Raw genomic sequence first — 16,464 nt, forward strand, 5'->3', positions numbered from 1 at the left:
GTGATGGACCGCTCTATGGTATGCGCAATACTTCGGATCCGTCACTTTGCTATCCCCTTCTTGATCCACAATCGCCGGCAATTGGATTTTGTTGTTCTCCAACAGGTACTCAAAGATGTCAGGAACTTCATCGTCTTTGAAAGAGTACACTTTAGGAAACCTCGGCTCCGAAGACTTCTGCTTCTGAGGCCGTTGTTGCCATTGCGACTGCGACTGTTGTGGCGCTCGTTGCTGCTGCTGTTGCTGAGGTTGCAATTGAAAAGTCTGATTAAGCTTGTGCCTTACCTTTCCCCCGTGGGACGAAGTTTTGTTTTGGAGCACTTGTCGCCGGTTGGCCTCTTTCCGCCTTCTTTCTCTTGAGGAATCGCTCAGCTTGCTCTCCCTGGACTTTCAAGTCCTTCCATGTCTTGGATGGTGCTGTCCCCATTGCTTCCAACACGTCCAGCGCGAGATTGTTGTGGCAAGTCTGGAGGATGAATTCCTCGGTGATCGGGTCCCGGCAATTCATCGCCTTGTTCCGGAATCTTTTGACGAAGGTATCGACTAACTCTCCGTCCTTCTGCTTCTCATCGAGCAACGATCCGATAGATACCTCGGTGTCGTCGTCGAAGAAATTGGAAAGGAACTTGGTCTCCATGTCGTCCCAACTATTTACGCTGCCTGGCTTGAGGCGGCGATACCAATCGAAGGCGGCTCCGCGAAGAGTGCCGACGAATGACCGCACCATCAAAGGCTCATTACCAGAGATAACTCCCAAGTGCGATTTGAAGTAAATTAAATGCTGGGTAGGTGAACCCATCCCATTAAACGGCGTGAATTTAATTAGATTAAACTTCGCCGGATATGGGATCGATTCCCATTCTCTTGGGTATGGGCAAGGAATGCCTGTTTTCTTCGTCTCTTGAGCGGAAATCAATGTATTGATTTTGCTCTCGAGGTTTTTGATCTTCAAATTTTCACCGGTGTTTTCGCCAGCATTCTCATTACCACCCCCTGTGTTGACGGGAGGATCATTGGTGTTACGAGCATTTGTATCCTCATCTTCCACATTAATCGGGTTACGATGATTCTGCTCGCCTTGTTGGTTCGCCAATGCTTGGATCTGTTGGTCATGCATTTCTCTCATCTGCTGCATGGCCATCTCCATCTCAAATTTGAAACTTTCTTTCTGCTTAGCCAAAGCGTCTTCAAGCATCTTGGCCATCTGCTCCGCACTTATCATCAGGGCCTCGCGGGGTTGTCCCTCGCTGGATACTGTATTATCTGATGCCACCGCGGAGCCGGCATCAGATTCTTCATCTTCTGAAGGGCGTCTTGTCCGAATCCTACCATAAGTTGCTCGCTCTATGGTTCCGGACTGCAGACGGGTTCTAGGTCGGGAAGCTTTCAGAATCGACTCGAAATCTTCTCGTGCCGATGTCCCTTTGCTCAGGCTCTCAGAATCGACTCGAAATCATCCCGTGCCGATGTCCCCTTGCTGGTCATGTTGGTGGTGACCCTCGGAAATTCTCCGTCTTCAATCATCCTTCTTCTTCGTTGAAAACGCCTAGGCCTGGGTTTTGGCGTTTCCGCATTAAGTCTTTCAAAAACTGAAACTCTTTCGGGGACCGCCTTAATGCAATTGCATTCCGACAATACCGCCCGAATGAGTTTGGAACAGGGACATTGAATTTCCCGTTCTCGGGGACTCCTCTTCCTGGTTCTATTCGTACCCCCAGCACGATAGTACAACTCGTCATTTTGACAGTCAGAGTAACCTATCGTGTGCGGGCACGCCTTCTCAGGTACAACACAATCATTATCAGATGATAATGTTTCCATCTGAGGTTGACTTGCCTTCTTTGGGCTTTCAAAGGTTACCCGCCTCAAAACATGCCTTTTTGGGCGTGAATTTTCGGCGTGATCTTGGACTTCAATGCGCAAATTGGTGCGCGCAGCTGCCTTGAGGTCTTTGTCATGCTGGAGGTGATGGCGACCCCCAGTATGTTGAGTCGTTCTGGGCTTCTTCATCGGGCCCAAACGCTCGTGAATTGGAGCTTTGCCTCTCACGTCAGGAATTGGACCGAGGCGCTCCAAAATTGGTTTCTTCTTGCGGGATGACTCTGCATGATCTCCCGGAGAAGTTATTGGGATTGACGGCGACTTTGGTTGACTCGCCGGAGTTTGACCTTCCTTAGAAGGCTGCACTGGTTGCTTTTTGGCCTGAGTCGCCACTTCAGACTTAGGCTTCCAGACTTGTCGTGTTGGTGGTGGCTTCTTCTCCACCTCCTTTTGCAGCTTTCTACGGGCTTCCTGAGCTTGAGCCCGTGCCTGCGCTGACATCGCGCGGCGCTTGCGAATGCGCTCCTCGAGTGTCGAACGGTTCCGTTTGACGCGGACCCATTCTTTCTTTGGCGGCTTGGAAGAGTCGCCATTCATTGGTGGTTGAGGCTGTTTGCCTCTTCTGTTCTTCAACTCCGCGTGGTAGCGGAATCCGTCCGTAGACTCCATCGCCTTAGCGAATTGCCGCGCAAGGCGTTGACGACGCCTCTGGCGGGCTCTCTTTGAGAGAGTCACAACGCCCTGAACAGTAGAGGCGTTGGCGGGAGTTGGGTTGACCTGATTGGAGGTCGGTGGAACTTCATTTGACGCAACTTCGGCGTCAGTTGGGTTGAGAGCTTCGTGGGCTTCCCGAGCAGCTTCAAACCAACGAGCTTTTCTCCCGGAGGAGAACTTCTTGGACTTGCGGGGGGAGATAGAGCCGGACGAGGACACGTACTCCTCGAACTTGGCTTGTTACAAAAGATCCGGTCTTTTTTAGATCTGGTTACAACGAAATCAAAGAAAATAAAAAAAAATTACAACTTTCTCCTTGTGAACAAATCGCGAGCTCCTGTTTTGCGGTCACTCGCTTTTGTGGGTTCTTTGCCAACGCCGGGGTTAATCCGTGGACCACCGCGCGATCTAGATCCGGTCGGATCTACACGATTTGACGGGTATTATTCCACGAAGGGAATAATAGCCGGGAGGGATTAGTTCACTAAGGAAATAATCGCTCGGATCTCGGGATCTAAGACCAAGCTTAGATCCGGAGTGTGATCTCGTGTAGATCTCAGATCTGTTCTTCCCTTCTCTCGAACTCCTGCCTTTTGTGATGTGGATGCTCGCCGAGGATCAGATCTGGATGTCCAAGTCTTCAAGTCTTCAAAACTCTAAGCTCGATCTTCAATCCGGCAGAGTTTGGGCTCTCAAAAGTCCAACCTTTGAAAATGAACAAAAGGGGGCCTATTTATAGGCTACCCTCACTGTGCCTTGGGCACAGTGCAGCCGGCCACCTTGAGGTGGCTCGGCTCTGGGCCGGCCACCTAGAGGTGGCTCGGCCTTGGCCGAGGCCCCTAGAGGTGCTCGGTTTTGGCCGAGCCCCTCTGGGTTTGCTGTTTTCCATCGTTTTGCGCTGTATCCGTTTCTCGGTTCTGTCCGTGATTCGGTTGACTTAGATTCTGATTTTGTTGATCTGATTTGGCAGTAAATCCGCTTCTGATTTGGCAGAAAATCTGCTTCTGAGTTTGAGTCCGAAACTGGTCTTGATTCGATCGTGATTCGTCCGAGTTTGTCTTTGGTTGGATCACTCATTGACTCTTCAACACTTGGCTTGATTCCGAACGCGAATGGATTTATTCCGTTGCTTGCGTGCGATTCGTCGCCTCGTTGGTTCGTCGGTTTGTGCCGAGCTGTGCTAAGGGACCTATAAGCAATTTTATATGCCTACAATAGAATTATGCTCTTCGTCCTCCACGTCATCACCTAGCATGTTGCCGACGTCAGCATTCTCATCACCTCTATCTTCATCAGCTACATCACTAATCGAGGAGCCTTCATAATCTACTTGCTCCTCGTCGTCCTGTATGGCTGAAGATTCAAGAAGACTCGTGCCAACAGCTGGTTTAGTCATAAGTCCCGTTGTCGAACTAGGACTTAAACCGCCAGCCTGTAACATTTGTGCTGAAGGAGGAGGGGATAGATTCTCTTCATGGCCCTGGGATTCTAACACAGGAGCCCTAGGAGGGTCTGCTGCTGGAGAAGATTCTGCATCTGTGGCTATTAATTCATTCTCTTCATCCTCGGAGGAATGGTGAGAAGAAGCTTCACTCGATAAAGCCGGGCCATGCGAACGGAGCCCAGTTCTATGGGGCAGGCCTGCAACTAAAGATTCATGTTGTTCTTCATCTTCAGCAGCTCTGATAGCATCAGCCATCAACTTTGGTTAATGTTGGCCTTTAGGAGGAGGAGACCCAACCATCAGCTTCCGGCGGGTCTGCTTATCATATTGGCCCGTTTCATCTGCCGAAAGTTTTCTCTTCCTAGCTGCCCTTGCTGTAGGAGAATCTACCACCCGGGGTTCCTCCACTGGAGCAGGTTCAGCTGCTTGCTCCTCTTCCTGTTCAACAGAAGGGTCCTCAATGGATAAAAATTTATCGATTCCTCTTAGGCGGGATGTCTTTGATCCCCTCCTTGAAGCATACATACGTCAGATATCTTTCAGACAAGATGTATTTAAGCTGTAATTGGGAGTCTGGGAAGCGACAAAGTACCAGTTGCAGAAGCTCATGGAAGTATAGGAATTGGGTGTTTTGTGGGGAAGCCTGAAGATGGCTTTGGTACAACCTACCACAGAATAGTACCAAGCCCTAGCCCCCTCATATAAGTTACTCACAACTGAGAGCTGAGGTCGGGGGTTTCCAACATACAACTGATCATATCCAAATTGGCGAGCGAACCTATAAGGTTGGTAGGGCTCGAGGAAACATTTGTCTCCTTGCCGGAAGACCAGGTAGCCTGGCCTGATAGAAAGGAGCCAATGGAAGACGCCCTCGCTCAACTGGGTGAATCCGTTAGGCCCCGCCATGTCCTGATACTCTGCTCCATAGACCCCGCCTTCAAAATCGGGAAAACAACGGAAGATGTGGTAGTTGGTGTCTCGCGACAAAATCTAGCGAATCCTAACCATATAACTCCCCTCCCATTTTACAGATTCTAGTCGTTGCACAAATGGGATGAATGAGTCACCTGGAGGAGAGGCGGCACTCATTATGGAAGGACAGTGAAGCACATACCAAGCCATCAGATAAGTGTAAGGCAGTGGTATCCGAGGGTTGGGAGTTTTGAAAGCCTTGTTACCACCAGACTCCACCTCTATAACATCAATAAAATCCAAAGCCAAGTCACGCAGCCCACTCTGCAAGCAACCCACCATGGCGTAAAACAGATTCAATGGCCTCCTGTGCGCCAAAAGAACAGCCGGGTAAATCACCTCAACAGCGAGAGCATCAATTGGCCTGGTAGGAACGACGCACCGCTTGAGCCACAGCATCAAGAATCCAGCCAACAGCGTTGTGTCGGAAATTGGGATCAGAGCTTGATAGTGGAAACTTTCAAACTCCGTATGAGCTGGGAAAATATCTTCCTTGGCTTCATTGGTATAATGAGAGGTAGCAGCATCGATTCGGGCTTGAACCTCCTCTAAAGTGCTGGCAGGCAATCTGGTCACCGAAGCTCCTTTATTAGTCAGGTTCTGGAATAAATACTCCGCCCAAGACACTTGTTTGATGCCACCTCCTCGAGCCCCTGTCTGCTGCATACAAATATGGAAGTGACACATAACTTCCCAAAGAGTAGAATAAATTTCGGGGCTTGCTTTTTTCAAAATTTTAAGTTCCGTTGATCCTGGAACAAATTCTTCATATGACAGATCCCCGAGAAGAAGACCCGAGACGTGGTGCATCTCGTGAAGAGCAAAGCCTAACTCTCCCACCGAAGTGAAGAAAGTACAGGTCTCAGGATTATACCTCTCTAATATAGAGAAGAAATGAAAGTGGCTCTGAATGATCCCGAATTTAGTAGCCCGCACCGGAATCTCTAGGCCAGCTCGGGTAAGAGGCGTTTCCAATTCCTCCAAAATAAATTTGGTCATTCGGGTCCACCATCCTATCATCGGAGAATGAACCCAGCCTGGAGTTCTAAACCCTTGCGTGGGAAACTCTCCTTTCTTTGCCATAAACTTTTTGACAAAGCTGTTCGCCGGGCTGGCCACTTCACCAACAGGGTACTCTTTAGCGAACAAGCCTGAGCGTAGAGCTGCCACATGTCTGTTATAACCAGCTATGCAGGCCCCCTAAAAAGTTAGTGTTCCGAGAACAACTCCATCCTGATCCTTAACAAGGCTCCAATCCATACGCCTTGGGATGGAAGCGCATTGAAAATATGATAGGGGAACATCCTCTCCATATTGGGTAAGAAAAGGTTGCGGTCTCCAACTTTCCGCAGCCACTTGTAGTCCCCATCATAAGCAATGCCCGCCTCAAAGTCAACAAAATCCCCGAAGAGGAATCCAGGTTTGACTATCGGTTTACGGCTCAGGTTCTCAAGTCTAGCGTCCGTAACCAATATCCTAAGAGTTTCGGGAGAAGCTTGGGTGATTAGTTCCACACGGCTCTTCTCCGTAATTCAGAAAACCGGGAGTTCTCGGCGCAGGTTGAATGTCATGTTCAGATCCACACCACCTTCGTGCCCAAAATAATGGCAAAAAAGGAGAGGCTCGCTGGTATGACGCACTGCAAAAAAATAAAGAAAGAAGTTAGACAAGGCAAAGGTAATCAGACGCGGAGATCGAGTCTCACGTCGAAAATCTTAGACGTGGAGATCGAGCCTCGCATCGAAAATCTTAGACGCGGAGATCGAGCATCGCATCAAAAATCTTAGACGCGAAGATCGAACCCCGTGTCGAAAATACTAAATGACAGAGTCTAACTCCACGTTATCGACACGAGTCTCCTCGTTGATTCAAAAATAGGAACTCACCGCAGCGAGTTTAACGACCACAAAGGTCATGCTCACCACCGATTAGAGGGAGTTGAGACGGCGGCACGCTCGCCTGAGTCACGACACCACCGGCCGACGCAGATGCCGACAAACCCTGAGCCAAAGCAACATCGGATTTGGAGGGTCGAGAGACGGTCTTCTTCTTGGGCGCCATTGATTTCAGTCAAAGGAGAAGAAGAATCGCTGTCGCCGGAGATGAGAACGAAAAATTTTGTTAAAGTTTCAAGAAGAGTCGAATGACTCTTGATTCGACCCTCAGCTGTCTATTTATAGATAGCTATGAGCTGTCAAATCGGAACGGGATTCTAGGCTAGAATCCCGCCCAAACTCGATCTCAACGTTCGAGTTGTTTGAACTTCCAAACGCGAGGCTCACCCACGCGTTCAAACTCTCGAGCGCAGATCCCACCTACACGTTCCAATCCTTAAATGCAGAATTTATCTATGCATTTGGACCGCTATAATAGCAGCTTCTCGACTACCAAGGCTACGGCATAGCCCCAGATAACTAAAAAAAGAGCTAACAGCGATCATCAAGGTGACCAAAGCCGAGAAGAAATAGACGACTTCGCTGTGGAGTCTATTGGATGAGTACATATAGATTACAATCAACAACATTGAAATCATCTGGCTCGATCCGGCACACAACTCATTCTTCTAAGTGGCTTAACATTCCCACCAAGATTAATGAAGCCAGGAGCTGTGCATAACTCATTCTTCTAAATGGCTTAACATCCCAATGAAGATTAAATGACGACACGATTTGGCGCGCAACTTATTCTTCTAAATAACTTAACATCCCAACAAAGAGTAATGCTGATATTGCTAAAATTGTCACCACCAGTTGAGCTGATCAAGAAAGGAGATAAAGTGGATTCCTCTGAGGCTGCCCTCCTGACTAAACTTAGGATAAAGCCCCTCTCATGTAGGCTTGCGATTCTCTCTGTCTATGACAATGGATCTGTCTTAAGCCCAGAGGTGCTCAACCTCACGGAGGATGACCTCGTTGATAAGTTTGCAGCTGGTGTTTCTATGGTTGTTTCGCCGTCCTTAGCTCTCTCTTACTCAACTCTTACAGCTACGCCTCACATGTTCGTCAATGCCTACAAGAACGTTCTTGCTGTTGCTGTTGACACTGAATACACCTTCCCACAGGCTGAGAGGGTGAAGGAGTATCTAAAGGATCCGAGCAAGTTTGCTATTGCTCTGTTGCATCTGCTGAGAATGCTGCTGCTCCTGCCTCTAAAGAAGAAGAGAAGAAGGACGAGCCTGTCGATGAGTCTGACGATGACTTGGGATTTAGTTTCTTTGACTAAGTTCATTGTCATCAAGACTCAAAAGTTACGTTGTTTGGTTTAGGGTAACATAATTTTAACATTACAACAACCAAGTTCGTGATGTCTTCAAATCAGACGGAGTGAACAATCGATCCACTAAATTTTGGGATCCAAAGTATTTCGAAAATTCGTCCCAGTCAACCGCAAACTTTTAAAAACTTTGGAGGGGGTTTTGTAGGCTGTCTAAAAATCACAATGGATAGCTGATCCCCATCAAGCTCTGACAATGAAAGTTACAATCAGATAGCTTTCATGCCAACAAACGAAAGCTGCAAATGGAGGACTTTTCACATTTCATGCCAACAAACGAAAGCTGCAAATGGAGGACTTTTCACATAGAGCGAGAAGAGTTACAATTCAACGACACTTCACATAGAGCGAGAAGAGTTACAATTCAACGACACTTCCGACAACTGATGAAAACTCTATTCAGCAGTCTACACAATCTACAGTGAAAGTTACAATCTGACGACTTTCACACCCCACAACAGCTAATGTGAGGATTACTGAACAATGGTCCCTGCAACGCTTTACAGAAGAAGTTACAAATCAACTAGCTCCTTCTAAATTGCGGAACTCATCTTCGCGTTACAATTCTTGAAATGCAGGCGACCCCCGCGTTTCTAAGCTGCAACAAGCAAAACACAAACGACCCTCGCGTTTTTGACGTTCAGTCAACACCCAACCTCGCGTCTCAATTTCAAGACGCGAAGTTAGGGTTCTAAACGCCAAATTGGGCGTTTGACTCATTCAAATATGAGTCGAACGGTTTAGACGCGAAGTTAGGGTTCTAAACGCCAAATTGGGCGTTTGACTCATTCAAATATGAGTCGAACGGTTTTAGAACCGTTTTCCGCACGATCTGAGAAAATCACGCCCACTTAGGAGCGGATTTAGAGGACAGTTATAACCCCTTATCCACCTATAAAAACTCAAAAAACTCAACCGAGTAGAGGGATGGTTTTTGGTTGGCTGATAGATTAGATCTTGAGTATCTAAACCGCACAAAGAGGTTCGAAGCTTGGGATTTTCTCTAGAGATAGCAGAGGCGAATTCTTCAAAACAGAAGATTTAACTCAGAATCAGAGGATCAAATCTAAAAGAATCCTTCAATAACAGAAAATCTACTTGGCCATCAACCGAATTTTTGGTTCTAACAACTCTTTTCATGGAGTTCTAACTCGTTCTGAGTTCTTAAACTCGTTAAGAGTTATTCATCAAACTTTCCACAGAAGTTCATTGTTCCCACAAGATAAAAGACGATCGGATCGTCAACGGAGAGCAAATTCGACGCAAGCAATCGAAGGAGGCACTCCATCGCTACCAAGAAGAACCCAGTTTTAAACAAAGGGGAGAATCAAATTCGTTCTCCTCTCTTTTGTAATCAGGAAATCCAAATTGTAATCGATTTTGAGAGAATACAAGTCAATTTTCTTTCACTGTCTTTTTACTATAATTTTTTCCACAAATAGTGGGTAGCTGACAAGTCATGGAGACCATCAAGCTAGAATCAGGATAAGGCTTATCTGAGGTGGACTGGGATGCTGACATATATTCTGGGGGAGAGGCTTGATGTGGAGGTTATTCCTCAACTTAGTCGATAGGGAATGTTCACCAAGTCATCTCCGTGAGTCGCCGAGTACATAGTCAAGTGCCCCTGGTGGGTCGTCTTCGATGATAGGCTCGGTTGACCCCACTTTTAGTGTCAGCCTAAAAGAATGTCGACTTGATGAGTTAGTGGGGTCGATGCCTCTGTTGGGCTTGGGCCACTAAGTTGGTTGAGACTAGTTTGCTAGGGTTATGATTGTATCATTTTGCAAATACTCGTATCTTAGGTGAGTAAACTCCATAACACATGGGATCTCACATCTCTTCCTCCGAAAAAGATCCTAATTAGCTGTAAGTAGACCTACAAGGTCAATACTAGAGCGGACAGAACCATTGAGCGCCACAAGTCTTGGTTAGTTGCTTGCGGTTTCACACAACAATACGAAGTGGAGACCTTTGCTCCAGTTGCCAAAATGACCACTGTTTGCACACTACTCACTGTTGTTGCTACCAAACAATGGCCATTGTACTAAATGGATGTCAAAAATACCTTCTTACATGGACATCTCATTGAGGATATCTACATGACTCCACCTCCCGGACTTCCTAACTCCAAGGGTGTTGTTTACCACCTACGATGAGCTCTCTATGGCCTTAAACAAGCACCTCGCGCATGGTTCACACTGTTCACAAAGGTCATGCAACCAGTAGGCTTCCTTCCTAGTGCGTATGATCCAGCCATGTTCATCTCTTCCTCTAATGGACATCACACAATCTTACTTCTATATGTCGACGACATGATCGTCACTGGTGACAACCCATCAACCATTATCCAAATCAAATCTTACCTCCAACAAGAGTTAGAGATGAAAGATCTAGGCGGCTTACATTACTTTCTCGAACTGGAAATCAACCAAATCCCACATGGCTACCATCTCTCTCAGCAAAAGTTTGCTAAGAACATCATCAATTGTGCCGGCCTAACAAATCCCAAACTAGCGTGGATGTCTCTTGAGTTGAATGTGAAGCTCAAAGCCATTGATGGTGACCCGTTGCCTGATGCCACATAATATCGACATCTTGTAGGGAGTTTAGTATACCTCACTATCACTAGATCTGGTATTTCACACGCCGTTCATGTGCTTAGTCAGTTTATTGCTGCTCCACATTCCTCTCACTAAGATGAACTACTTCGTGTTCTACACTACCTTCACGAGACTCCAGGCAAGACGTTGTTCTTTTCAGCTTCATCATCACTCACTCTCCATGGTCTTTTAAGCCTCTCAAAAATATTATACAATTAAAGTGAAAAATCTATGTGGGTCAAGAACATAACATCACATGTGTAATTAATACCAGTTTAAGTAAACAAATTTTTATCGAATAGTTTATTAAAATAAAAAACAAATGAATACACCTGTGAACTGGATACTAAAAACTATTTATTTATTGTTAAATGAACAATCAGATCAAATATGACCAAATATTTAAGTGAATAAATTTAGAAGTATTTGTTAAATATTTGATTCGTTTTCACCCCAAGTCACATACCCTTTTGAAAGGACAGAGGGGGGAAACTTAAAACTTAAGCTATAGATATTTACCTATCGTAATACTAGTTCTTTAGTATAATAATAAGACATATGACACCATATTTGGTTCAGGACAATTCTTTACTTGATATCGATGCTTCTAATACGTGACCGTGTTCTTAAAACCATTGGATTTGTCATTAGTCATGGATACTACGAGCTGCAGCCTGCGTTTAACACATACATATTGTGAGGGTAAACAGACCATCGACATGAGGAGGATAGAAAATTTTGCGGGTATTTTGCAAGAGAATAAAATTTGGGGGTTTATTTGCACAAATTGCTAATATGAAAGAAATTATCGTTAAAATAGTCAACTTTTTAGCATCTAGTTGATGATTTGTTGATTTTAGAGGTGTTTTTCCCACAAAAAGTTGATGATTTGAGGACATAATTTGCAAATATTAAAATATAGGAGGTACTTTTACAAATACCCGTGATGTAGGTGGGGTTTATACAAATGAACCATTTATTTAATAGTTCAAAGTATTTACTTAAACATTTATTTTTGTTTATTTACGCCTAATCCACCATACTTTTATACTCACCATTCAAATCTTTGTATTTCTGAATATCCTAGTTTAGAGTAAGGGGCTGTTTGTTTGCTAAAAAAAAGAAAATGGAGTTTTTGTGACTTGACAAGAGCTCCACGTCGGTTTTTTATTTCTACCCATTTCCATTTCCCGCGTTTGGTTCAGTGAGGGTTTTAAAGAAATGGAACTGTGAAATGGGGTGCCACGTCAGAATTTGTAAAAACCCATTTCTATCCCGAAGTGGCTGAAATGGGTGGGAAAGGTAGGAAATGAGGAATAAAATATTATTAGTCTTACCTTTTCGAGACCCGATGTGACTTAAGTGGCTGAAATAAGGTCAGATTTCTTGATTTTTAGATGTTGAAACAAACCAAAAAATGGAAAATAATGCTTTACATCCTATGATTTCAACACGAAACAAATCAAAAAAAAAAAATCAAATCTGATAAATCCTCTGAAATGAACTGAAATAGATTTCAGCATGATTTTGTGTTTTCTTTTTTTTAAGGAAATGAACCAAACAAGCCTTAAATATACACCCCTCGTTGGGGGTTTTGTAAGTACATGCCTTAATGCGTAGCAAAACATTTGGTAAGTGATGGGTATATTTGTCCGAAGTTAGGGAATTTTGTCAGTACACCCCCTAATGCGTAACAAAACGTTTGGTAAGTGATAGGTAGATTAATCCCAAGTAGGAGAGTTGTAGATATTTTTAGGAATATCAACATTTGAAGACAAAAGTTTGAAGGGAAAATTGTGTTAATGCTCCAAAAACAATATCTTCATGTGCTGCAGTCAATTTACTTGTTTCTCGTGTAATTCAACCCTAAGAAGTGTGACATCTTGTGCTGCAGCCCTTTTTTAGCAATTATTACCCGCCAACTTAGCATAGAGAAAAGACCCCAAAATACGCTTACATCTTTCATGTTAGGTCTATTTAGAACTAACATGAACTCTTATTAGAACTAACATGAACTCCAATTAGAACTAACATGAACTTTTATTAGTACTAATTTAATTTTTTTAAGTCTAATTTAAATCATGTTATGTCTAATTCAACTTATTTTAGGTCTAATTTAATTGGACTTAACATGAAATTAGACTTTAAAAAATTGAATTAGACTTAACATGATTTAAATTAGACTTAAAAGAAATTTAACATGATTGAAATTAGACTCAAATTTTTATGTTAGGTCTAATAAAAGTTCATGTTAAGTCTAATTTCATGTTAGGTCTAATAAAAATTCGTGTTAAGTCTAATTTCATGTTAGGTCTAATAAAAGTTCATGATAGTTCAAATAAAAGTTTGTGTTAAGTCTAATTTGATGTTAGGCCTAATAAAAGTTCGTGTTAGGTCTAATTTCATGTTAGGTCTAATAAAAGTTCGTGTTAGGTCTAATTGGAGTTCATGTTAGCTCTATTTCGTGTTCGTGTTAGTTCTAACTCATGTTACTTCTAATTTATGTTAGTTCTATTTCGTGTTCGTGTTAGTTCTAACTCATGTTACTTTTAATTTATGTTAGTTCTATTTTGTATTCCTGTTAGTTCTAACTCAGTTCGTGTTAGTTCTTGTTGATGCTAAAGATCACATAATATAATCCAGAATAGGATGGTTGCGGTTGAGTAGGGATAGAGGATGATGAAGGGGATCCCTTCCTTTCCCGACTTTATGTCTGACTACTGAGTTAGAGTTTGAAATCTGCACAGAAGAAGTCGTGAGAAGGCGGGGTGATGATTCCCCCGTGGTACCTCCGACGATCAAGTCAGTTGATGAACTTGAGCTTGAGTGGAGCCATAGAACTATGTGTTCTTACGCTATGTGCATTAGAGATGATGATCTCTGAGATTTAGGTAAGAAGGAGAGTTTAGATTGCGAACCTTTGGCTATAGCGAATAACATCTGCATATAAAGAGGATGCCAATGGCAGATTGGTCACTTCGACTATGCAAATGGTGGTGACAAAGTGTGAGCTGGAAGGTGAGTCATCCTTTGCTCTACATATGTCGGCTGGCGACAAGAGGAAGATCACTTCGGCCTCGACTTGAGGAGTGATCAACGGGACGTGGGCTGATAAGCGGCGTGATGACGCATGGTCTTTGAGTAGACATGATATGACTTATTGTCAGGATGGATAAGCTTTGGCGAAGTTATCTTCTAGCTTCGCTAAGAAGCAATGTCCCTCGTGATGGGACTCACGAGGAGAGTCGACTCGTTAAGAGGAGCGAAAACTCACTGAGTCTACTAGGCTCTTGGCGAGTTGCCTGCTACGAGATGGTTGACTGGTACCGCCTTTGGAGTTGATATTGATGAATTTCAACTCGTCTGGTCGGCTGAGTCGGACTGCTAGCTGATCTCTGACTATCTCTCCCGTCGGTCGAGATGTCAACTCATTAGATCATATATCTGGAAACAGTTATACCCCATAACAGTTGGCCCCTTTCGCTTGGAGTCGGCTTTAGCCAAGTCCAAGTAAAATGAATAAAGCTCTGGACTGAAGTTAGGGCTATTGATTGCTTTGTAGCATTGCTTTGATTTAGCGAATCAAGTGGAAATTCTTGAGCTGGTTATGTTGTGTTGACCCGAATGTTACGAGCCAGCTTGACAACAACCTCATATTGCGCCTACTGCGGGCAAGATGCTCGGGTCTTGGTCGATGAAGACTAGTAAGTTGAAGTGCTTTGAGTCTTTTTGCTGAAGATGACCGGACAATTGAACTCCATGCCTTGGGTTTACTCATAATGATACCAAGGTCTTAATGGCAGAATGATAACTCTGAGGTTGGGCCTCATGCTGGACCTAAGTCTTCAGTATCCTCGTATGGTCGAGAGGTGATTGTGGGAGTCGACTATAGAGTTGTGCCTTGGGTTTATTCTTAAAGAAACCAATGTATTGACCATGATGATCGATGAGAGCTGGAGGAATCGAACCATATATTGTGCCTTGGGCTTACCTTGATAAAGAGCCAAGGGCTTTGAAATCCGACTGAGGATTCGAACCACCTAGGCTCTTGAGAGTCGATCAGGTTTTCCCTTATGACCGAGAGACGACTGTGGGAGTTGGCCAAAGGGTTGTGCCTTAGGCTTATCCTGATGAGGAACCAAGGTCTTGACCATGATGATCGATGAGAGTGGGAGGAATCAAACCATATGTTGTGCCTTAGGCTTACCTTAATAAAGAGCCAAGGGCTTTGAAATCCGACTGAGGAGTCGAACCACCTAGGCTCTCGAGAGTCAACTAGGTTTTCCCCTATGCCTGAGAGACAACTGTGGGAGTCGGCCAAATGGTTGTTCCTTGGGCTTATCCTGGTGAGGAGCCAAGGGCTTGGAATCCGACTAAGGAGTCGAATGGCTAGAACTGCGAGGAGAGTTGACTAGGGCTTCCTCTATGGCCGAGAAACAACTGTGAAGTCGGCCAAAGTGTTGTGCCTTGGGCTTATCCTGATGAGGAGCTAAGGGCTTGGATCAGGGTGCCAAAGGCGTGACTGTGGAGGTCTATGTGGCCCTGGCTGCCACCTTATAGGCTCAGGCATCTTCCATGTCCATGTATCCATGGGCTCTGGCCATCAATTGCTCATAATTAACGTCTGGTTTCTTAGCAAGAGAGTCGGCCAACTCATTGCTCTGCAAACCAGCGACGAGTGCTGACATGGTGACCGCACCCCCTGGGTCATCGACTTTCAGCCTTTTGGCTTGGAATCTCTTGAAGTAGGCCCGGAGGCTCTCTTCTGGCCCCTGCCTTATTTGGATCAGCACATGAGGGGGGAGCTTCCGCTTGGCGTCAGCTAGGAAATGGTGGATGAACTTTCGACTAAGCTGTCAAAAGTTTCTGATGGATCTCTTCTCGAGAGTGTTCCACCAGAGCTTAGCACTCCCTGAAAAAGTGATAGGAAAGCACCAACAGAGAATTGCTTATGAGGCTTGGAGGGAGCATACTCATCACATTATAATAATTCTGAACATGCTCGTAGGGGTCTTCCTCACCCTTGTATGTCTCTATGTGAGGCATTTTGAATTTCTCACATGAGACATTCATATGGTCGTCTGAAAGGGGGTTGTTACTCCCGATGACATTTGCGATCGGTCTGTTGACTCGATCATATCCAGATGCTCTAATGGTAGCTGAGGGGACTGGAGAGGCACGATGGCGAAGAGTCGTAGAGACTACTTCTTGCGGCTGTGGAAGCCAGCTAAGAAGCTCATTGGAGAAGGCAACAAATTGCTCTTGGCAGAATTGGGAAATCATATGAGCTATTGCATCAAGATGGGCTTAAGTAGCATAACTCTGATGAGGTCCTCTAGGACGAGATTGCTCAGCTCTATCTTCAGAACCAGATATGTTCTCTTCAAAAAAAAAAAAAAGAAGGCCCTATGGTGGGCGCCAAACTGTTGATGCTAAAGATCACACAATATAATCCAGAATAGGATGGTTGCGGTTAAGGAGTGATAGAGGATGATGAAGGTGATCTCTTTCTTTCCCGACTTTATGTTTGGCCACTGAGTTAGAGTTTGCAATCTGCACAGAAGAAGTCGTGAGAGGGCGGAGTGATGATTCCCCTGTGGTACCTCCGACGATCAAGTCAGTTGATGAACTTGAGCT

The 16,464-nt window shown here is 44.8% G+C and overlaps 1 pseudogene; it reads left to right on the top strand.

The window, feature by feature from the left end:
• LOC109823476 lies at window positions 5,038-8,173 on the top strand (annotated as a pseudogene).

Source organism: Asparagus officinalis, chromosome 9, assembly GCF_001876935.1.
Source record: "Asparagus officinalis chromosome 9, Aspof.V1, whole genome shotgun sequence".
Taxonomy (NCBI): domain Eukaryota; kingdom Viridiplantae; phylum Streptophyta; class Magnoliopsida; order Asparagales; family Asparagaceae; genus Asparagus; species Asparagus officinalis.